Below are 14,436 nucleotides of genomic sequence, written 5' to 3' on the forward strand. Positions count from 1 at the left end.
GTAATTCAGTTTGTCAATATTCTCTTTGACAAACTTTCAGAAGTAAAAAGGATAGGGCGCTCAACAACTCTATTCCTTCTCTTCAAAGACATGTATGTACGCAGAGAACAATTTCTCTAACTCTAGCATACGCAGTCACCATTCACAAATCACATGGTCTTACCTTAGACAAAGCATTGATAGATATGGGGAACACAGTCTTTAAAGAAGGCATGAGCTACGTAGCACTATCACGCTTACGTACACTTGACGGTCTATTTCTAATCACCTTTGATGCAATTAAAGTAGTTTCATAGAAATGCAACAAACAATCCTGGCAACACATATAGTGTTCATGGAATAAGACAAGAATTGGACTACTGTGCTAGAATGGTGAAATTCACTATAAACTCACAAGAAGATCGAGAAGAATTTCTAATGTACTTACTACAAGTACTGGAAAACAAAAACATACCTATAAATGAAATCTTCCAGATTTCATACATGTGGAAACAAACATGCCCTCTCTGCAGCAATGTGGCACAGGAACAAATCCCTAATGAGCGCTTCATGTTTGTATCCATACCTAATTGTGAATCCGTTCTATTTCAGCAACATGTACAAAATGCAAAACATGGTAGATTATGTACTACCTGCAATTCAGATAATCGCTCAACCTTACTAATACAAACACATAGTAAATATGTAATACTAATGCTTCTACGTTACAATGCAGATGGTACCAAAAACAACTGCAAGCTGTCTGGATTCACACATGGTCAAGTATCACTTGGTAAGAAAACCTTCACAACAATAGGTATAATCTACCACGCAGGAGCCACAACCAATTCAGGTCACTACACTGCATAGATAAAAACGAAATGTGGATGGTTCGAATGCAATGATAGTACCATTACTGTAAAGCAGAGATTACCAGCAAATCTTACAAATGTTAATTCAATCTTCTTAAAACCAAAATGTAATAACTAATCTGTACTTAAACATTAACAAAACTTCAATTAAAAAACTATAACCAGTTAGAATACGCCAACAGGTATCTAACTGCCCCAAGATTTTGTAACAACCAAACAGATAAATCAATACCACAAAATTATAACAAAAAATAGACAGTTAGAATATGCCAACAGGTATCTAACTGCTCCAAAAATCTGCAACAAGCCAACAGATAGAACATTAGCCAGAAACAACAAGTGAACACTGAAAACAAACAAATAGACTGTAGGATAACAAAAAAAGTTATTTTTTAATCCGACATGGATTTTTTTTTCCCCCACAGACCTAATGATTTCAAAAACAAACACAGAAACTGAGCAAATTGCACAGTACACTGGTTTGTAAACTACTAAATATGAGGGTCGATAAAAAGCTTAAATGTCTATTGTGCAATGGTATAAGTCTTTATAAAATACATACACTAACATGCTCTTTTCTTTTATCACATAAATTGAATAAGAATATGTGCTCCAGTTACCCAACTCATGAAAAAAATATATCCAATCTCAAAAAATCAAACAGTAAGTATATTCTAATACAACGCATAACTAATGCTACATAACAGAACCATTGAAGCAAACATCTAACCATACACCACAATACAAAAAGTTTACATCAATGGATATGTTATACTGCAGTGCTTGTTACAATACTCTACAATCTTAATGACATGACGTAGCCACAGCTTCACATACAAACTATACAAATCAAACAATACACAAACTGTAGATTTGCAAATATTTGATAGATATGTGATTCTATGGGTGTGATCTATGTGTGTGATATGCTGCGGTGGTTGTGGCCAGGGCCTAAAGTCTTGGATGTATGGCCTACAGCCTACGGCCTGCGGCCATGCACCCAAGACTCTAGGCCCTGGCCACAACCACCGCAGCATATCACACCCATAGATCACACCCATAGAATCAAACATTTTAACTGTCTATATGGGCCCCACCATATCACACTTTTTACAACCTTTAGTGAGGATTCATCCAGGGAGAGCAAAGTTATAAGCCACCCATGGTTTCTTATAACTTCAGTGCATATAACTTCGGTCTTGGATGCATGGCCTTGCAACGCTTTTCCATTGAAGTTCAAAGGTTTTTTAGTAGTGCAACTTAACCATAACGTCCCTTTAACAATGTTTTTTGTTGGTTTTTAGTAGGGCAGTGGAACCAGAAAGTTCCTTGAGTATAAATATTGCAGTGAAGGTGGTAGGTTTTTAGTAGTGCAACTTAACCATAACATCCCTTTAAGAAAGTTTTTTGTTGGTTTATATATATTGATATATATATATATAAACAGTTAATGAAATACATGAAGACATAATAGCATTGCGGCCATCTCGTGCTCCTGGTTCAGATGAACTATCTACTAAAGTAATCAAAAATAACCCTGATGCCTGGGCGAAACTTCTGTATCAAATAATTGGAAAAATACAGGGATCATTCCAACCTTGTGGAAAAAAATCCAGTATTATCCCAATTTATAAGAAAAGTAAATATGAAGACCTGAATAGTTACTGTCACTTAGTAATTCTGGATTCCCCCAGTAAAATATTCTGAAATTGGATATAAAAACATGTGTACAATGGACAGGAAGCAAAGAACTAATACCTCCACACCAAACAGGCTTTCATACAGGTTACAGCACATTAATAGGCCGATTCATGGAATAAATGTGCGCCGAAAATCCCGGCGCAGAGGGGCCAATACGTGCGCCGAAAATTAGCGAAAAGCGCAGGGAAACCAGCGCACGTCGATTCATGGAAGTCCGTGCGCAAGAAAAGCAGAGGACGTGCGCCGAAAAAGCGCGCGGCGCAGGCCGGCGCACAGGTCAACCAACGTCGTGCGCCACGGCCACTGCGCTATCACTCCGAGCGCAGCGCACAGCTCTAAAGTAGGCGGAACACAGGGCGGGACACTCGGAATGGGGAATAAAATGGGGCACAACACTCGGAATGGGGAAGAATGTGGGCGGCACGGGAAAGTATAGGAGGCAAGTGCGCGGAACGCCCACACGCTCGCATACAACACGTATTCATGGAATAGAATAGGGCAAAAAAGCGCACGCTCAAAGCAGCGCACAGGCACAAACAGGCACAAACACGACCGCCACAAGAAAGCAGGCGGTAGCGTCTCTGCGCCTGCAAGAAATGTGCGCTAAAAGGTGCGCCAACAAATAGCACCTATATACAGACATGATCAATGTCCAATACTGTCGCCCTCCAGGACAAATGACGTACAAAGGGGTACCCACAAACACAGACACGCGCTGAGAGAAAAAATAAACGTGTGCGTGCATACCGGGGTGCGCGGGAAGTTGCACACGCGATATGGCCGGGTACGTGGATTACAGGGGTGCGCGGGAAGTACCACACGCGATTAGTCAGGGTACGTGGATTGCAGGGGTGCGCGGGAAGTTCCACACGCGATATGGCCGTGTACGTGGATTTCAGGGGTGCGCGGGAAGTTCCACACGCGATATGGCCGGGTACGTGGATTGCAGGGGTGCGCGGGAAGTCCCACACGCGATATGGCCGGGTACGTTGATTTCAGGGGTGCGCGGGAAGTTCCACACGCGATATGGCCGGGTACGTGGATTTCAGGGGTGCGCGGGAAGTTCCACACGCGATATGGCCGTGTACGTGGATTTCAGGGGTGCGCGGGAAGTCCCACACGCGATATGGCCGGGTACGTGGATTTCAGGGGTGCGCGGGAAGTTCCACACGCGATATGGCCGTGTACGTGGATTTCAGGGGTGCGCGGGAAGTTCCACACGCGATATGGCCGTGTACGTGGATTTCAGGGGTGCGCGGGAAGTTCCACACGCGATATGGCCGGGTACGTGGATTTCAGGGGTGCGCGGGAAGTTCCACACGCGATATGGCCGTGTACGTGGATTTCAGGGGTGCGCGGGAAGTTCCACACGCGATATGGCCGGGTACGTGGATTTCAGGGGTGCGCGGGAAGTTCCACACGCGATATGGCCGGGTACGTGGATTTCAGGGGTGCGCGGGAAGTTCCACACGCGATATGGCCGTGTACGTGGATTTCAGGGGTGCGCGGGAAGTTCCACACGCGATATGGCCGGGTACGTGGATTGCAGGGGTGCGCGGGAAGTTCCACACGCGATTAGTCAGGGTACGTGGATTTCAGGGGTGCGCGGGAAGTTCCACACGCGATATGGCCGGGTACGTGGATTGCAGGGGTGCGCGGGAAGTTCCACACGCGATTAGTCAGGGTACGTGGATTTCAGGGGTGCGCGGGAAGTCCCACACGCGATATGGCCGGGTACGTGGATTTCAGGGGTGCGCGGGAAGTTCCACACGCGATATGGCCGGGTACGTGGATTTCAGGGGTGCGCGGGAAGTTCCACACGCGATATGGCCGGGTACGTGGATTTCAGGGGTGCGCGGGAAGTCCCACACGCGATATGGCCGGGTACGTGGATTTCAGGGGTGCGCGGGAAGTTCCACACGCGATATGGCCGGGTACGTGGATTTCAGGGGTGCGCGGGAAGTTCCACACGCGATATGGCCGTGTACGTGGATTTCAGGGGTGCGCGGGAAGTTCCACACGCGATATGGCCGTGTACGTGGATTTCAGGGGTGCGCGGGAAGTTCCACACGCGATATGGCCGGGTACGTGGATTTCAGGGGTGCGCGGGAAGTTCCACACGCGATATGGCCGTGTACGTGGATTTCAGGGGTGCGCGGGAAGTTCCACACGCGATATGGCCGGGTACGTGGATTTCAGGGGTGCGCGGGAAGTTCCACACGCGATATGGCCGGGTACGTGGATTTCAGGGGTGCGCGGGAAGTTCCACACGCGATATGGCCGTGTACGTGGATTTCAGGGGTGCGCGGGAAGTTCCACACGCGATATGGCCGGGTACGTGGATTGCAGGGGTGCGCGGGAAGTTCCACACGCGATTAGTCAGGGTATGTGGATTTCAGGGGTGCGCGGGAAGTTCCACACGCGATATGGCCGGGTACGTGGATTGCAGGGGTGCGCGGGAAGTTCCACACGCGATTAGTCAGGGTACGTGGATTTCAGGGGTGCGCGGGAAGTACCACACGCGATATGGCCGGGTACGTGGATTGCAGGGGTGCGCGGGAAGTTCCACACGCGATATGGCCGGGTACGTGGATTTCAGGGGTGCGCGGGAAGTTCCACACGCGATATGGCCGGGTACGTGGATTTCAGGGGTGCGCGGGAAGTTCCACACGCGATATGGCCGTGTACGTGGATTTCAGGGGTGCGCGGGAAGTTCCACACGCGATATGGCCGGGTACGTGGATGTCAGGGGTGCGCGGGAAGTTCCACACGCGATATGGCCGTGTACGTGGATTTCAGGGGTGCGCGGGAAGTCCCACACGCGATATGGCCGGGTACGTGGATTTCAGGGGTGCGCGGGAAGTCCCACACGCGATATGGCCGGGTACGTGGATTTCAGGGGTGCGCGGGAAGTTCCACACGCGATATGGCCGTGTACGTGGATTTCAGGGGTGCGCGGGAAGTTCCACACGCGATATGGCCGTGTACGTGGATTTCAGGGGTGCGCGGGAAGTTCCACACGCGATATGGCCGGGTACGTGGATTTCAGGGGTGCGCGGGAAGTTCCACACGCGATATGGCCGTGTACGTGGATTTCAGGGGTGCGCGGGAAGTTCCACACGCGATATGGCCGGGTACGTGGATTTCAGGGGTGCGCGGGAAGTTCCACACGCGATATGGCCGGGTACGTGGATTTCAGGGGTGCGCGGGAAGTTCCACACGCGATATGGCCGTGTACGTGGATTTCAGGGGTGCGCGGGAAGTTCCACACGCGATATGGCCGGGTACGTGGATTGCAGGGGTGCGCGGGAAGTTCCACACGCGATTAGTCAGGGTACGTGGATTTCAGGGGTGCGCGGGAAGTTCCACACGCGATATGGCCGGGTACGTGGATTGCAGGGGTGCGCGGGAAGTTCCACACGCGATTAGTCAGGGTACGTGGATTTCAGGGGTGCGCGGGAAGTACCACACGCGATATGGCCGGGTACGTGGATTGCAGGGGTGCGCGGGAAGTTCCACACGCGATATGGCCGGGTACGTGGATTTCAGGGGTGCGCGGGAAGTTCCACACGCGATATGGCCGGGTACGTGGATTTCAGGGGTGTGCGGGAAGTTCCACACGCGATATGGCCGTGTACGTGGATTTCAGGGGTGCGCGGGAAGTTCCACACGCGATATGGCCGGGTACGTGGATTTCAGGGGTGCGCGGGAAGTTCCACACGCGATATGGCCGTGTACGTGGATTTCAGGGGTGCGCGGGAAGTTCCACACGCGATATGGCCGGGTACGTGGATTGCAGGGGTGCGCGGGAAGTCCCACACGCGATATGGCCGGGTACGTTGATTTCAGGGGTGCGCGGGAAGTTCCACACGCGATATGGCCGGGTACGTGGATTTCAGGGGTGCGCGGGAAGTTCCACACGCGATATTGCCGTGTACGTGGATTTCAGGGGTGCGCGGGAAGTCCCACACGCGACATGGCCGGGTACGTGGATTTCAGGGGTGCGCGGGAAGTTCCACACGCGATATGGCCGTGTACGTGGATTTCAGGGGTGCACGGGAAGTTCCACACGCGATATGGCCGTGTACGTGGATTTCAGGGGTGCGCGGGAAGTTCCACACGCGATATGGCCGGGTACGTGGATTGCAGGGGTGCGCGGGAAGTTCCACACGCGATTAGTCAGGGTACGTGGATTTCAGGGGTGCGCGGGAAGTTCCACACGCGATATGGCCGTGTACGTGGATTTCAGGGGTGCGCGGGAAGTTCCACACGCGATATGGCCGGGTACGTGGATTGCAGGGGTGCGCGGGAAGTTCCACACGCGATTAGTCAGGGTACGTGGATTTCAGGGGTGCGCGGGAAGTCCCACACGTGATATGGCTGTGTGCTCCCAGGCATTACCTGTACACCCTCCACGGCCCCTGCAGGCAGCACACACCACAGGGAACTACCCTGCACACCTGCTCATGTCTCCCACCACCCCCACCCCCCATCCACCAGGGACACCCTCCACCAGGCCCCCACCCATGTCTTCCACCACCCACACCCCCCATCCACCAGGGACACCCTCCACCAGGCCCCCACCCATGTCTCCCACCACCTCCAGCACTGTGGGGAACCTGCCAGCAGGCCCCCACCCATGTCCAACCAATGTCTCCCACCACCCCCACCCCCAGCACTGTGGGGAACCTGCCAGCAGGCCCCCACCCATGTCCAACCCATGTCTCCCACCACCCCCACCCCCCATCCACCAGGGACACCCTCCACCAGGCCCCCACCCATGTCTCCCACCACCCCCAGCACTGTGGGGAACCTGCCAGCAGGCCCCCACCCATGTCCAACCCATGTCTCCCACCACCCCCACCCCCCATCCACCAGGGACACCCTCCACCAGGCCCCCACCCATGTCTCCCACCACCCCCAGCACTGTGGGGAACCTGCCAGCAGGCCCCCACCCATGTCCAACCCATGTCTCCCACCACCCCCACCCCCCATCCACCAGGGACACCCTCCACCAGGCCCCCACCCATGTCTCCCACCACCCCCAGCACTGTGGGGAACCTGCCAGCAGGCCCCCACCCATGTCCCCCTGGCCCCAGGTCCTGACGATACACAATCATGGCAGTAATGGCCAGCATACCCAGCACAAACACCCAGGCAAGGATTGCATGCACCCACATAGTGAATGCAATCACATGACACAACCCCAAAGGCAAGTATGCAAAAGAACACATGTCTGTCACACACACATACACAATGGGTGCAAGTGAATGTCAAAACCCATATCATGACATGTAAGAAACCAAAGAGAAAATAACACAAGTGTAAGATAATATAAAAATGTATTAAAAACACAAATCAAGTAAACCAATAAAACATACAACTATGTGGCAAAGTAAATAAAAGGTCCATGTCCGAGAACAAAAATGATAAACCAAAAAACAAAGGATTAAAAAATCAATATAATTTGTCCAAAGCAAAACCATGTAGTAGGAAATCAAAGAAAAACCATTACGTCATGGTGTAAACAATAAAAAAATTAAAAAATGTATCTCCCAAAATATATCAATATATACAGGAATGTTCCAGGGTCCATGAGCCCAACAGCACAAATGAAACCTAATACTAACTAATAAAATAAATATGTACAAAAAAGTGGCCATTGTCCGAGCGGTCCAAAATAATAAAAATAAATAAAGGAAACCTAGCACTAACTAACTAAAAAACTATATACAAAGGCAGCGGGCTAGTCCTGCGGCTCACTTGGTGATGCTGGCCAGGGCATCCTCGAACTCCATGTCAATGTCCTGGAGGCGGGACTCTGTCCTGGCCCCGAGGTCTCGCAGGGACAACCCCATGTGCTCACCAAAATCCCTGCGAGCCTCCTCGAGGCACTCAGCCCGCCTCAATGCCCGATGCATGGAGATCTCCGCCCTGGCCATGGCGAGCCGCTCCTCTTCCGCCCGCTGCCGCTCCGCACCTATCCGCTGGCCAAACTCCTCCCACAAGGAACACACCGCCATGCCAGGGTTGCCCTGCCCTCCGGCCGATGCCTGCCCCTCTGATCTTGATGGCCCTGAGCCATGATGCCTCCCACGTCGAGCCCGCTGCTGCCTCCGACGCCACTGCCTCTGCCAGCACGACGGCATCCAGGCTGATGGTAACCACCGACGCCGTCGTGCACGTGCCCTGCCCGATGATGCCGGCACATCTTCCATCTGCTGGGGTCCACTTGCTGTGTCGTCCACCCCTGCTGGACCTCCGACTCCCAACTGTGGCAGGGATGGGATCCCCACCGAGCTGGCTGCATTGGTCGGGGCAGGTCCACAGGGGGCCATGGTGGCATCTGGGCCGGAAGACGGCAAGGAGAACGACCGTTGGATAGCCTGCACAGAGGAGGAGAGGGCCGTCAGATTGGCCAACACATGCAGGAACCCCCCGAACATGGCCGATCCCAATTGGGCCACGTCGGCACGGTGCACTTCGTGATGACGTGCGTGCTCCTCCCGGGAAGCACGCACGTCATCACGAATCACAGCCGTGCGCATCGCGACCCCAATCAGGACCTGCTCCACGCGGCCAGGGGTTCCCACGGCCGCAGGTGGAGGGGAGTCAGTTGACATGGACATCCCCACTACCTGCGGACGGGCCTGGGACGGGGCATCCCTGCTGGTGCATGGTGGTGCACTCACAGGGTCAGGGACAGCGACATGCACAGGCACCTCCACGGTGACCTGTGCTGCCTCCTGCCCCTGGCCCTGGACTGCACCACTTGCACCAGCAGGGATGCTCCCACCAGGCCCCATGTGTGCACCAGTGTCGGCCTCCTCCTCCTCTGTGCAAACCACCAACCTTGATGGCTCCTCACCGTCTCCCGCCGTAGCAGGCCCCTGTGGGGGCTCACCCACCCCTTCCGCTGCAGCCGTGGGGGCATCCCCGCCGCCTTGCTCCACAGCGCCGTCTCCGCCCTCTTCTTCACTAGCCGCTGCGTAGAGGGAGACAAAGGACACAAGCATCAGGCTACTGTAAAATGGTCCCCTAGACAGGAAGCAATAGCAGATGAGCACCCCTGTCAAAGTACACTTCCATCATGTCCCTCCACAACACATGGGTCAGTCCTGGCAAAACACACACAGTAACAGGCATGGTGCATGCCATGCACATTTCCATGCATGTCCAATTGACTCTTGAAACATTCAATGATATGTGACTCACATGCATCATGGCTCATGCATATCACATGCACACACTTCACCTCAGTCACATCCATCTGGCCCCAAACACAACGAACACAGGCGAAACAAGGGTTAGTTGGGTGCGTCACAGAATCTGTGCATTGTCACACACATGTGTCATGCATCCATGGCATGCACAAGTCACAGACACGCAGGTCAGGCACACAGACATGGCTACCATATATGTACCTGGCATCGGCACCCATCCTTCACCCCCATCCATGTCCAGGTACAGAGACTGGCATGCTCTCATGTCCTAAATCTGCATAGGGCTCCCCATGCCACATTTCAACACATGCAACAACCATGTGGGTCACACATCACTGGTCGCACATGCATTACCATGATGTCCCTGCACACATACATGCATACATGGCCCATGGCACACATACAGGCAAGTATCATAGAACCAGCACACCGCAACATGCCCTGTCTCACACAGTAATGCTTGCACACTTACCGCTCAACTCCAGACGGGCCTTCCTCTCAAGGACCTGGGCGTGGAGCGCTGGGCGTACGCGTTCCAGGACCCTCTTCTGGATGGAACTCATGCGGCCCCGGCCCCCCTCCACGATGCGCCGGGCCTTCACAAGGGTCCTGGACCTCAAGTCCTCCCAGCGCTTCTTGATCTTCTGGACGTTGCGGGTTGCCACCCCCTCCGCGTTGATGGCAACCACACAGTCGGCCCAGATCCTCTCCCGTCCTTCCTTGCTGGCGCGGCACGATCCAAAGAGGGCATCATACTGCCCCAGGACATGCTCCACCAGGACACCAACTTCGGTGGCAGTGAAGCTGGTGCCCCTCTGCCCCTCTGGCCTGGGGTTGCCACTGGTGCCAGATGTCGAAGTGCCCGACATGGCAACCCCAGAGGCAGGTGTGGGTGGGCAACTGGGTCCTGGGGCTGGGCTGTGGAGCGATGTAATCCCAGTTGGGAGTCTTCAGTTCCAGCAGGGGTGGACACAGCAACTGGACCCCTGCAGATGGCTGATGTGCAGGCACCAAATGGCAGGGCACGGTGGCAGCAGGCAGGCAGGCAGGCAGCAGCAGATAGCACGTGGGAGGCTGCTCAGGGCACTGGGGGGGCAGTAACTCGGCCTTCTGGGCAGGAGCGTGGTGTTCCGTGTGTTTTCGGGTGGCCAGCTTGATACGGAGTGATTTGGCACGTGAAATTCCTGCACGTCAGCGTGAAATCCGAGGAAAGGGCCTAAGCGCGTAAGTGCATCAGCACGCATACGCGATTCTATTGGACCAGAGTCCCTCACCGCGTAAGCGCGTCTGACGTGATCCGCACGGGCGTTCCCCACTCAGCACGTGATGACGGAGCACACGTGGAAATACTGCACGTCAGAGTGTCATCGCGTGTAATTGGCCAAAAGTGCGCGTACACGCGATTGGCCAATGTACGTGTATTACATCGCGTGTAATTGGCCAAAAGTGCGCGTACACGCGATTGGCCAATGTACGTGTATTACATCGCGTGTAATTGGCCAAAAGTGCGCGTACACGCGATTGGCCAATGTACGTGTATTACATCGCATGTAATTGGCCAAAAGTGCGCGTACACGCCATTGGCCTATGTACGTGTATTACAGGGGTGCGCGGGCACTTACACACGCAAGTACGTTAGCGCACCTGTATGCCTGCTGCGTGGGAATTTCCACACGCTATTGGAGTGGGAACTAGATTCCAGGGGTGCGAGGGTCACACGCTCGCCTAGAACACGCGCAAGGCATTAATTTGCGCACTTATCAATAAACAAGCCAGATGCCAGGATGAACATACCGTTCCTAGCAGCAGTGGCAGTGGGCTACCAAAGGAGGAGGAGGAGGAGAGTCAGGGCCAGAATATTCACACCCAGAACCAGCCTATTCGGGATGCCTGATGACCAGGTGTATGGGAGGTACAGGTTTCCAGCACACATCATACTGGACCTGGTCAGTGAGTGGGAGGATGACCTCACATCACCCACCCTGTGCTCCCAAGCACTCAGCCCCCTGCAGAAGGTCCTGAATGTACTGCACTTCTTGGCCACTGGATCCTTTCAGCGGACAAGTGCCATAGTGGGTGGTGTGTCACAGGCCACGCAGTCACGCTGCCTACACCAGGTCTTGAACATCATCACTGCACGGCCATCAGTCCGCAGGCACATATATCTCCCCAGGACTCATGCAGAAAGGCGGACGTGCATCCAGGAATTCTATGGTGTGGCTCAATTCCCCAAAGTGCTTGGTGCAATTGACTGCACACATGTGGCTCTACGTCCACCCAGGGCAACAGAGCACATCTATAGAAACCGCAAGCACTGGCATTCCATCAACGTGCAAGTTGTATGCAATGCCAAGGGAATAATCACATCAGTATATGCCAACTATCCCGGGTCCACCCACGACAGCTTCATCTACAGAATGTCTACACTATGCCGGGACCTGGAGGCTGGCCAGCATGGAGATACATGGCTGCTTGGTGAGCATGAATGCCACTGCACATGCATGCATGTCAGATACTGGGTCATGACACAACACCACTAATGATACCCATCACCACCTCCGCAGGGGACAGTGCCTACCCTATCAGCCCCCACATGATGACCCCAATCCGGAACCCCACCACGCCACCCGAGGTAAGGTACAACACAGCCCACATTGCAACACGGGGCATAGTGGAGCGCACATTCGGAGTGCTGAAGTCACGCTTTCGCTCCCTTGACCGTTCTGGCGGGCAGCTGTTATATGCTCCCCGAATAGTGTGCAGGATCATAGTGGCAGCATGTGTCCTGCACAACGTTGCAACACGCCGGGGCCTGCCCGTGGACATGGTGGTGCCCCCACATCCACAACCACATGCACGCCCGCTGCGCATGGGAGGGGAAAGGGCACGGGGGGTGGCAGCCCGTACGCAACTGGTGGCCAACTTCTTCACCTAGGAATCACAGTGCTGGCTAGTGCACACTGCTCTGGCACATACCATCTGACAATCAATGATGACACTACCTGACAATGTCACAAAATTACTCGACAATAAACTGTCAGATACACATCAGCCTGAGATTGTTAACATGGAAGTGTCACTATGTGTGCACCCCTACCTACACATACACCAGCAATGCATCACAACGAGAAGACACAACTCCATCAATCAAATATGCATTGCCACAGGCGATTCACTACATGACAACATTGCCATGTCACCCATTCCCTTCACAGTCCCGCCACTGAGGACACCATGTCATGGTATGTGAGAGCAAACAAACTGGCCATCACAACATGACACCGGTGTCACAAATAGCAGTGCCCCAAATGGAACATAGCCGCACTTGAACAGCTAACCGCGCTGGAGCCACTACTACACACCTGTGTAAGAGTAATTTCAATCAAATTACACACCAACCCACCCTGAAGCCCACCCAAACAAGACACAATGCATGTAATCAATGGTAGTCTCATTACCTGATTCTGCTGGTATGTCCTCACCGTCCAGATGTACAGTGATGGCGCCACGCAAAAGTGTCAGTGCACATCTACCGACATGTAGTCTGACTCCAGAGAGTATGCCCGTGTGAAGAACTGTGTGAAATACCTGCAAAACATGAGCAACATATGTAAGTAGAGGCACATATCAAACCATCATGCATAGTTAGGTGCAACAACAATGTACACTATGAATGTCTACACAGTATTGACTATGGACTGGCCAACAGCTCATGGGAGTCCAATGTCACCGTGTAATTTGCTGTCACTTGGGCACACCCTTTGCAAGCCCATGGAAACGGAAGCAGGAGGGGTGTGGATGTCTGCTACCCAAGCATCTAAACCAAACTCAGGACAAGCCTGCATGTGCCCAGCCACAATACAGTGTATGCCCAGGTACCCACACAAGGCAACACTCTTGGAAAAGAAAAAAGAAAATTGAGAAAAAATGGCCATGAAAGGGCCGGCGGGGGGGGGGGCCACCTATGAGGTCCGAGGACAGGATGCACGCCACAATCCACCTGTGTGGATCATGGGAAACTAAAACACCCCATAGGCTCGTGGCCCACACGGCTACTCTGTTGTGGGAGATGAGTCGCTATCGCTCTGGCCAGACCCTGCAGCTGACTCAGGAGGTGGGGGAGCTGCCTCAGAAGATGGTGTGACAATGGGAGGCAGCCCACGCAAAGCACGAGTTTGCTCCTCCATGGCTGCAAGCAGGCGGGTCTGGTAGTTCTGGTTCTGGGTTATAATCATGCGGAGGTCCCCATGCAGTAACTCCCGGGATGACCTGACCTCCGCACGAGTTGCCTGCATCTCGGCCGAGAGCGTCCGTGTCAGACGCTCCAGCTGCTCCTCTGTCCTTCTATGGGATGAAGCCTCAAGCTCTAACAGGGTCGACCTGAGGTGACGGAATTCTTCCCTCAGGCCTTCCCTGTGGCGCTGGGACTCCATGGAAAGTGATTCCCGCAGAGTCGCCAGTGCCGCCCGCCTGTCCTTGTTGGACGCCAACATATCCTCCCTGTGTGCCTGGCTGATGGACTCTGTAGCCTGCTCCAGTCGCTCCATCAGCCTTTCTGGGGGGACAATGGAAGTGGCCACCCTATCCATGGCCTGTGCAATCATCTCGGATGATGCTGCCTGTTGGTTGGCCATACCGTAGATGGATTGCTCCCAAGCGGT

The sequence above is a fragment of the Ambystoma mexicanum genome, chromosome 12 (assembly GCF_040938575.1).
Source record: "Ambystoma mexicanum isolate Mex_15411 chromosome 12, UKY_AmexF1_1, whole genome shotgun sequence".
NCBI classification, from domain to species: domain Eukaryota; kingdom Metazoa; phylum Chordata; class Amphibia; order Caudata; family Ambystomatidae; genus Ambystoma; species Ambystoma mexicanum.